Source organism: Vanessa atalanta, chromosome 18 (genome assembly GCF_905147765.1).
Source record: "Vanessa atalanta chromosome 18, ilVanAtal1.2, whole genome shotgun sequence".
Lineage (NCBI taxonomy): Eukaryota > Metazoa > Arthropoda > Insecta > Lepidoptera > Nymphalidae > Vanessa > Vanessa atalanta.
Window position 1 is genome coordinate 4,914,415 of NC_061888.1, and position 9,416 is coordinate 4,923,830.

The window sequence follows — 9,416 nt, forward strand, 5'->3', positions numbered from 1 at the left end:
GCACATGAAATTCAGTGGTGCTTTTCTGGGTTTAAACCCGAAATCATCGATTATGATGCACACGTTCTAACCACTGGGCCATCTCGGCTTTCATTACGTTATAAATATATTTTTATACCTAAATATATTTACACACAATAGATATTTCATAACAACTGTTTTTTTGTATAATCCATTCCAATTTGTGTAATATTCGGTCAGGATGTTTAAAAGATATATGAAAAATGAATCTCGTACAAAGGAAGCATTTTCGGAGCCGGAGAAATCCTCATTTGCAATTTAGTCCAGACACCATTGTACGTTCACAAAGGTCTCCAATGACGACTCGCCATTCAAAAAGTAAAATATGATGTAATACTATTTTTATTAAATGACAATGCCTGACTATGAAGTTTCCGGTCTCTACAGTTCTCTACAAATGATTTAGTTCAAACCTATTATTAATTATAATATTAAATCCTATTAATATAGTAAATTGTAAAAATTTCAAATTTGGATGTTGTTGCTTAATCGCACATGAACAGCTGGGCGGATTTTGATAAAGTTTGGAATAGAGCTAGCTTATACCCTAATTTAATACATATACGTCACTACACATCACACGCAGACGAACCTATGAGCGAAAATTAGTTTACATTGTTGCTTATTTTGAAATAAGAGTTTATTAAATGTAAGATGCTTATAACGATGATATTTGGAATATAAATAGCCTGTCCTCAGACTTAACATATTGACCTATAATAATAAATGTGTACGATTTTAATTTATTTAATTTATGTTCAAATGTTATTAAGCACTTCGACCTATTTTATGTTTAAATTAACGTGTCTAAAATGAAATCTTTCTTTTCGATGATCTAAAACTATAAACAAAAAACCTATACTTCGAATCTAGATAGATTGTTTTTTCAGTTTTGACTGTACATGTACTCGTAGATACAAAGTACCTACGTCAAAAAAAATCTGTCATGTGTATATCGCACAACATGCAATTAAATTTTAGTATTGATTTCATCCTGACCGATTTCAGTACGCGGGATAAATTATAGTGAAAAATACTCGCGCAAACATAAGTGCACTCTCATAATCCGATGAGTTAAAAGAGATGACTGGAAAGAGTTCAAGCGGACTAATGGCTTGCCGTGCTTTCCGAGGCACGGGAGTACACTTCAAACTTCTAGACTCCCGGCGGTTACTGACTATTTTTCGACAAGAAAACTCTATAGCTTTTCTTTATCTTAAAACTTTGAATATGATCTCAAACGTCTGTTAACGAGGTTATATTATAAGAATATTAAAACAATTAATTTTATTCTGTCATTTATTCAATATTATAAAAATGCTTAAGACTAATTATAGAAAATCCACATAGAATCTTGTGAGGCGTTTTAGTATATTTTATTCAAATTAATGTAAAAAAACTAGTACTATCTTAATAAAGTAAAAGCGCGAACTAAAATGAAAATATATTAGATCAATGAGCAAAGTTGAATTAATAATCTTTTCCTTTCTTTATCGTACTGAAGTTCTTAAGGAACCGGTAATTGCTTAATTAAAACTAGAAGCTTCATAATTATTAATCTGTACCAAATATAATTAAACATTATTGTTTGAGCTGCAGCACTATTAATACACTATTTTCTATATCAGTGTATTATTTGTGGACTTAATTAGATCATGATGTTTCCTTGCCAATATTTATATTATAAACACGAGATAATGATTCTTTAGATTTTAAGATACAAATACGTCTTTCAATATATGATTTTTTTTTATAGTATATGTAGGCGGTCTGATAAATTGGCCATCTGATGGTAAGTCACTACCGTCTATAGACATCAGCAATCTAAGGTCTTAACCATTCCTTACATTGCCAATGCGCCGCCAATCTTGGGAGCAACCACTGGCGCAATCATCGGAACACAATGCGAAATACTGCAGCTTGGCGGTAGAATATATGACGAGTGGGTTGTACCTACACATATAACAACAACAACGGGCTAACACAAAACCCTACCACCGAGTAAAGTTATGGATGTAAACAATGGTCTCTCTGAAATGTTCTAGAACATTAGTTTAGTGTTAATAACTTACTGTTAAGCAGTATAGACATAATGTATTAAATAAAGTACTCAATAACGTGAGTTGTTTAAAAACTAATTTACTTTTTAATTTAAAATTTTTTATTAATTAAATATGAGATACAGAAAAATCATGTTGATTTTTTTCGTCGTCTCTTCTTAGGTCCAAAATGTTTATTTCCGAACCGATGGTAGTTTTATGACCATCAATAAGCAATTTTAACGCTTTTAAGTATATCGTTGCAAGAATTTGACTTTTTTTATGGCTTCAAAAACAATAATTTTAATGCGTATAAATTTTGATATAACTGCTATGGTAGTATATACTATAATGATGGTAGCAACTAGGTTGTGGCACATAACGCTGCTTGTCATATGCTTGCGAAATTGATAGGCAGTCAGCAGGCAGGCAGGCATTGAGAGGCGTCGGCAATCTTTCATCTATTTAATACAGAGTGTTCATACTTATACATACATTTTATCATATATGCATATTATTTTTATTATTAAATACTTGTGAACAACCAAAATTAATATATGTGTCGGATCATCAGAAGGGTCTTTAAAATGTTCTTGGCTGTTTTCCTCCATGGTAGGCGTGATAATGGCGGAATATCATAAATAAAGATACGTTGTAATTTTTCAGTACACTATTATTTAATTTTCCAGTTCAAAGACACAAAATATAATACGATTAGGTTGATAAACTTAGATTGAGGGCCAATAGGTCAGAAAGTGTCTGCCTAGTGCGCCGGTGACAAGACGAAAGAATCAGCTGTCAGCACGTCTTACGGCACACTACCCTATTCGGGACTACCCGCTCTTTATATAAATATCAGGTTACAAATAAACAATTTCTTATCACAAAGTCACAATAATTATCAAACCGGATACAAACAATTGATCACAAATAACACGACACCATTAAAAATAGACAAACTAAGATTAATACTAAATCTCCCTTTGAAATTATCAACGCGCCGTCATGTACAATACATACATATACACACACACGTAGCCTAGCGAGTCAGTCACAAGGACATTGATGCTTTATTTGCCACTCTTAAAACATGACAAATAAAGATATAAATGATTCTTCCCGCCTTATTTAACAAAATAAAAAGAAATAATATCAAATCAAAGAAAGACTATTACGAAAATAAATTAGAATGAAGTGAAGTGAAATGAAAAGCGAACAAAGATATCTGCAAAGATGAAATGAAGAGTACTGTCATAATGATTTGTCAATTTATTTAGGATAAACGTTTTTAAACATTGCTGCTACAATTTTAATTGTATAATTATTACACGGTACCTGAATGAAGACAAAGAATCATTACTTAGTTTCTCACTGGTTCTTTTCAGTAAAATATGCATTTCGAATCGAATTTTTGTGACGACCTAAAAACCAGTTTTTAAAACTTTGAGTTTTGAAAAATTATTAAATAGATCGATCAATAAGATACCTATGTATAAATTTTTGATTTATATAAATTAGACCGTCATGACTTCACCAGTCTGAAATATAGATCAGAGAAGAATCAGCAATCAACAAGATATTATATACATATTTATTTCCTCAAATAAAAAAACCTATGTTATACCCGTCTGGGTAGGTACCACCCGTACATATACGTCAGACATACCGCTAAACAGTAATACTTATATTTTTTGTGTTCCAGTTAAATGGGAGAGTGTAAATACTGACATATGAGATATAACCACTTAGCTGTCAGGTTTGGTAGCGCAGTGGCCATGTAATAATCATTCGTTATTTAAATTAAGTCTCCGAGTAAACAGAAGTGAAAAAACATATCATACAACTCATTTTTATAAAAGAAAATACCAATAAATTTATAGAAATTCAAAAAGGTCAAATAGCAGCACAATAATTTGTCAGACTTGGTTAAAAAAGAAACTTAATCAGATTCTACAACTCGACACTGCTCTGTGATGATTAAAACTAGAGAAACTAGACTCGTGTAGGATCTTACAGCATTAGCTACGTGACCAAATGAAATTACTTTTTAAATAAATTCTACTCATGTCCCCGACATGTATCCCGTCGATATGAAGATGTTACTTAGAAAAAAATTACGATGAAATGTTATACCTATAAGGCTATAATATATATATATATAGAATTCTGTTGTACGTGGTTGTAACTTAATTGTTTTTTAATCAAAACCAAATATAATAAATGAAATACCTCTTCTACTCGTACGAAGTTGGGGCGAGCAGCTAGTATCTGATATATATAAGAATAGCAAATAAATTAAATAAATCTACAGCAATATTTAATCTTATATCTATCTATCTCAGATAGACCTATATACTCTATATATGATATACATATATTTTTAATTATAGATCATCATGTGTGCGGTCTACGTAAAGAAAGTAACAACCATTAAATTTCACACTGCTTAGCAATAGGAGGCTTTTTTGTCCATTAAGAGTTAGTAAAACTCAAAAAAACAATTGAATACTTTATATAAAACCGTATATAATAGAGAGTGACAGAAATAATGAGAAATAGAAGGAAAGATAGTCTTGACGTTTTTTCCTTACGTGACGATTCCCACCAGTTCGAAAAAAAAGTTGCAAGCATATGTCTCAAAAAAGTCTTCAAAACTGAAAACACAAAGTCTCAAGAGAAAATATGAAACTACCTTAGCGGCAAAAATAAACAACCCTTCTTTTTTGTAGTCGGTCAAAAATAAAATTAATTAAATAAGCAGAACAAAACACAAATCTAGTTTCCATATTGAATAACAATATGTTAATTACTGTAAACATGAAAACGGATTTACCGTAGAATTATGAATAATACTAATGCATTTTAACATCCAAATTTGTCTAATTTAAATGCAATTGCGAGTAACAATGAGATCGCATTTAATGTGGACATTAGGGCATTAAACGATACGGCCGACGCGACGCTTACTCGAATATTTTTTTCAGAGTTGAGTAGCGTTTCATTTTGGGACGCAAATGAGTTTCTAAGCGCGAATAAATCTTCCGTTGCCACAAACGGGCGACACATTCCATTATCGTTTCGCGACATAATAAGTGAATTCTTAAAATATAATTCTAATTGAATGTCTTCTTGATTGAATAAACTATTTCATGTCACTTTTGATATATTTAAATTATAAGAATGCACATACCGCGCACTGGATTCAAATCCTGGTGCTTACTATGAAAGCCCTAGATTTAGTTAATAAGCATAAAAATTGTGTACATTGGTTTTCTTGGGTGTGTGAATAAATAAATTATTATTATTATTATTAATTAGCTGACTCGATCCTAAGGATGCTGCACAACACTAATGTTAAGAATAAAACAATTAGATGCCACTTAAAACCAAATATATTGGTCTATACAAAATAAATAGTGAATTTTGCCATCGCAATGCAAAAATGTCAAAGAACTAACAAACCACCAACTAGTATTATATTATATTATATTATATTATATTATATTATATTATATTATATTATATTATATTATATTATATTATATTATATTATATTATATTATATTATATTATATTATATTATATTATATTATATTATATTATATTATATTATATTATATTATATTATATTATATTATATTATATTATATTATATTATATTATATTATATTATATTATATTATATAGTATTCATAAGTAACAATAAATACATTAATTGACGTGTACAGCATACATTCAATTTTATTATTAATAATAATGTATCATTTTAATAAATTAATACTAGCATCTCCTGTTATATACCCCAAAAGGGGGTTGATTTCTAAAGATACATTATTAATACACCTCCATACCATCTATAGAGCATACATTTTAAATTTCAAAACTCTTACTTCGAAGACATAGGACTTTCATACCCCCGTGTTACACCCTTAGGGGTGGAGTTTTGTAAATTCCTAAAAAATCTTAGCGGATGTCTACACTCTATAAGAAACCTACCTGCCAAAATTCAAGTTTGTAAGTGTTGTAGTTTCTGAGATTTCGTGATTAATCAGTGAAGGGTATTTCACTTTTATAAATATAGGTAACTGCATGGTTGTAATACTATTAAACGAATATCTTAAGAAGGAATCAATTTTTGTATCAAACCCGCCTTGTGTCTTTTTTTACTTTAATATATTTCCAAGTTATAATATTTTACAACGTTTCTTGGAGTTGGCAATGTTAACACTTCCATGCCTCGGTGAGTAGGCACAGTCGTCGGTCCTAGGCCTGAACTCCAGGCAGTATTGTTGAATTACATAATGAGCGAAAAGCGTCCATAATTTTATCGTTTTGCGTCACCAACTGTTCGCTTCCTTATTATGGTTCCCATCATATGCTCCATGAGTAATATTAATTATTAAATGATATAACATAATTAAAACTTGAGCAAATAATTATTTTTATTACGCACTGGTTTTTTATAATTATAATATATGTAGGCGGACGAGCAGAAGGAACACCATCTGGTGTACCAATAGATATTGACGCCATTAGAAATTTTAACCATTCCTTGCATCGTTAATGCGCCACAAAGCTTATGAACTAAGATACTAAGTCCCTTGGGCCTGTAAACACATTGCTCACTTGCCTTTCAAACTGGAACACCATAACACTAAGTATTGCTGCCAGACGGTACATGTTTAGTAGGGGTTACCTACCCAGACAGGCTTAGACAAAGCCTTAACAACAAGTAAAATACTCTTTCATATTAAATACTAATTGTGGAACAATACACTTAAACAAAGTCCTAAAACAATTCAGTCTTTCATATTGACGTTTAACAAAGGAATGTTTGAAAACTGATGAGAAGTTTACGAATACAGTAAACTAACAATATGAGTAAAAATGATATCTTAGAAACGAACCGCAAAACTTCCGTCACTTTGACGATAATGGATTTCATTTTCGCAAATATATAAGGAAAAAGCAGTTGCTTGAGGGCTCACACCGGCATTGATTGGGAACAGCATCCGAATCCCCGGGCGCTGCATGAAATCCATAAAGCTACGATCACGATGCTTAAAATATTTAACGTAACCTTTTTAAAATAGTTTTTTTATCAGCGAAATATAACCATAACTTTGACGCTTAAATTAATAACAGTTTTGTATAAGGTTTACAGATTTATCTGAGCTATGGAACACTATTATTTCACTGAGATTATATTTGACGTACATTCTAAACGCATCCTAAGTTATTTCCAATATCCGCCGCGACACCTAACATACCCATACATTCTCATACATACGGCGTAATAAAATACTGCTGAGCACGAGAATCAAGAAACTAACGCGGAGGTGTTTTCGTATTCTGCGGTAAGTGTCTGGTGAAAATATAGTAGTCCCGGTGAATTGTAATGGAATTACATATTATTAAATTTACTCAAACATTTTACAAAGCCACTTTTGTAAAATATTTTAAGTAGGTTCTCTCTAAACCATTAAATAACTCATTAATAAATCGTCAATTTGAGGTTTAAATACGGATGTTTATTCTAATTACTCTATATACCAGTCAAAATTTAAAATAGCTTCTGTACAAAACATGAACACTCGGAATGATGATAAAAATGCTTGCAGTATTTTCTTGTTGAATCGCAATTGCGACTCTCTGGGCCAAAATTGAAGCAATAGGAGAATTTATTACACGTTTTTGAAATTCTTAACTAGTAGCTACTCCGATACAATATGAATTAGGTATCTGAAAAACCTATTTCAACACAGATATAAACGTCAATGTTTATTAAACACGGTTGTAAAACTTTTTTTTTATCGAATATTTATAACCAAAAAAATAAAAATATTGAACATTCTACCGACATCATAAATTACTCACGCCGTTTCACCCTCTCGTTAATCGAATGGATTCGGTAATAAGTTTATAATATTTCGAGTATCGGTAAAATGTCGAATATTTATAACTCAAAAAGTAAAGATAAATGTAACATGAAATTTTACGTTTCGTCGTGATCTTGTAGTTTTTGTTCGAATAATAATCGATTTCGAAACGTTCGATCAAAATATCATGCAGTTATGGATTAATCTTTGAATCTCGACGTGTCTCCACGACGCGTTTCGTATTCTGAATATCCATTTAGCAATTTAGATTAGAACTTCAATAACAACTGACGTGGCTGTTTGTTTATCATCTATTAAAAGCATCTCTGACGTTTATTTTAAAGACTTATTATACTTTTTAATTAGATATCCTTAATCTTTTTATATCAAACAAATCATCAGTTAGATTTAAAACTAAAAAGAATAGAAAGTTTTTTTTTTTAAATCCATTCAATTAATTAAAAGACTACTTGTTGACAATATTAACCATTTTTAAATAAAACATACGATTATATTCACGATACGATAGAAGTGACAGAATGTAATCCCACAGCTGAGCTAAGGTTTTTGGAGCTAATCCTACTACGCTGCTCCAATACAGGTTACTGAATACATATGGCAGAATTTTATTGAAATTAGATACATGCAGGTTCCTTAGTCATTTTTCCTTCACCGTCGAGCACGAGATGAAAACAGTATAAAATAAGTAGATGGAAATTCAGTGGTGCTTGTCTGGGTGCGTTCCATCACTCTGCCATCTCAGCCATAAAACGACATATTATATTCAAAATAACGTTTGTAAGTCTCGGGATGCCCGACAGAAGTGATAACTTAAAAAAAACGTCTGACCGAAATACGGCTATCGCAGTGGGTTAGAATAAGAGTGAAGGAGCCTGCCTACTGCTGCCGTTTGCGGTAAGAGAAAGGCAAGTCAGACAGACCGGCGCCATAACGCGTTACGTAACGAAGTGGTTTACTCTCCCATATGAAGTTATCACTTCAAAAAACGAGTTTGTTGAGGAAAATATTATCACCTTGTAATATATTTTAAAACGATTATCTATGAATAGTACATTAAATAAAATGTTATTATATTTAGAAATAATCAATAGCAGTAATTTAGACAAATAACGTGATCGTTATCTTCGTAGATGAATGTGTAGACAATAGACGAACAAATGTTCGGGATTGTCAGTCGTTACGCTACTTACAAATCTTGTTTGTGTTCCTCCCGAATGGAATTTCTCATCTGTATCGCTATTTTTATTGCCTACGATATATCAAATTGCATATACTTCGAAATTCCGTCATAAAGCGAAGATAGATCATTTTTATCCACAGAAGAACTTAAACGATTTTATTTTCAAATATTTTTACTGTCGAAATACTTAAAAGATAGAATTATGTTTTATATATATAAATTAAAGCTAAAAACACTAGTGATTTTTAATTTATTTAATACTAGCTGTGCCCGCGA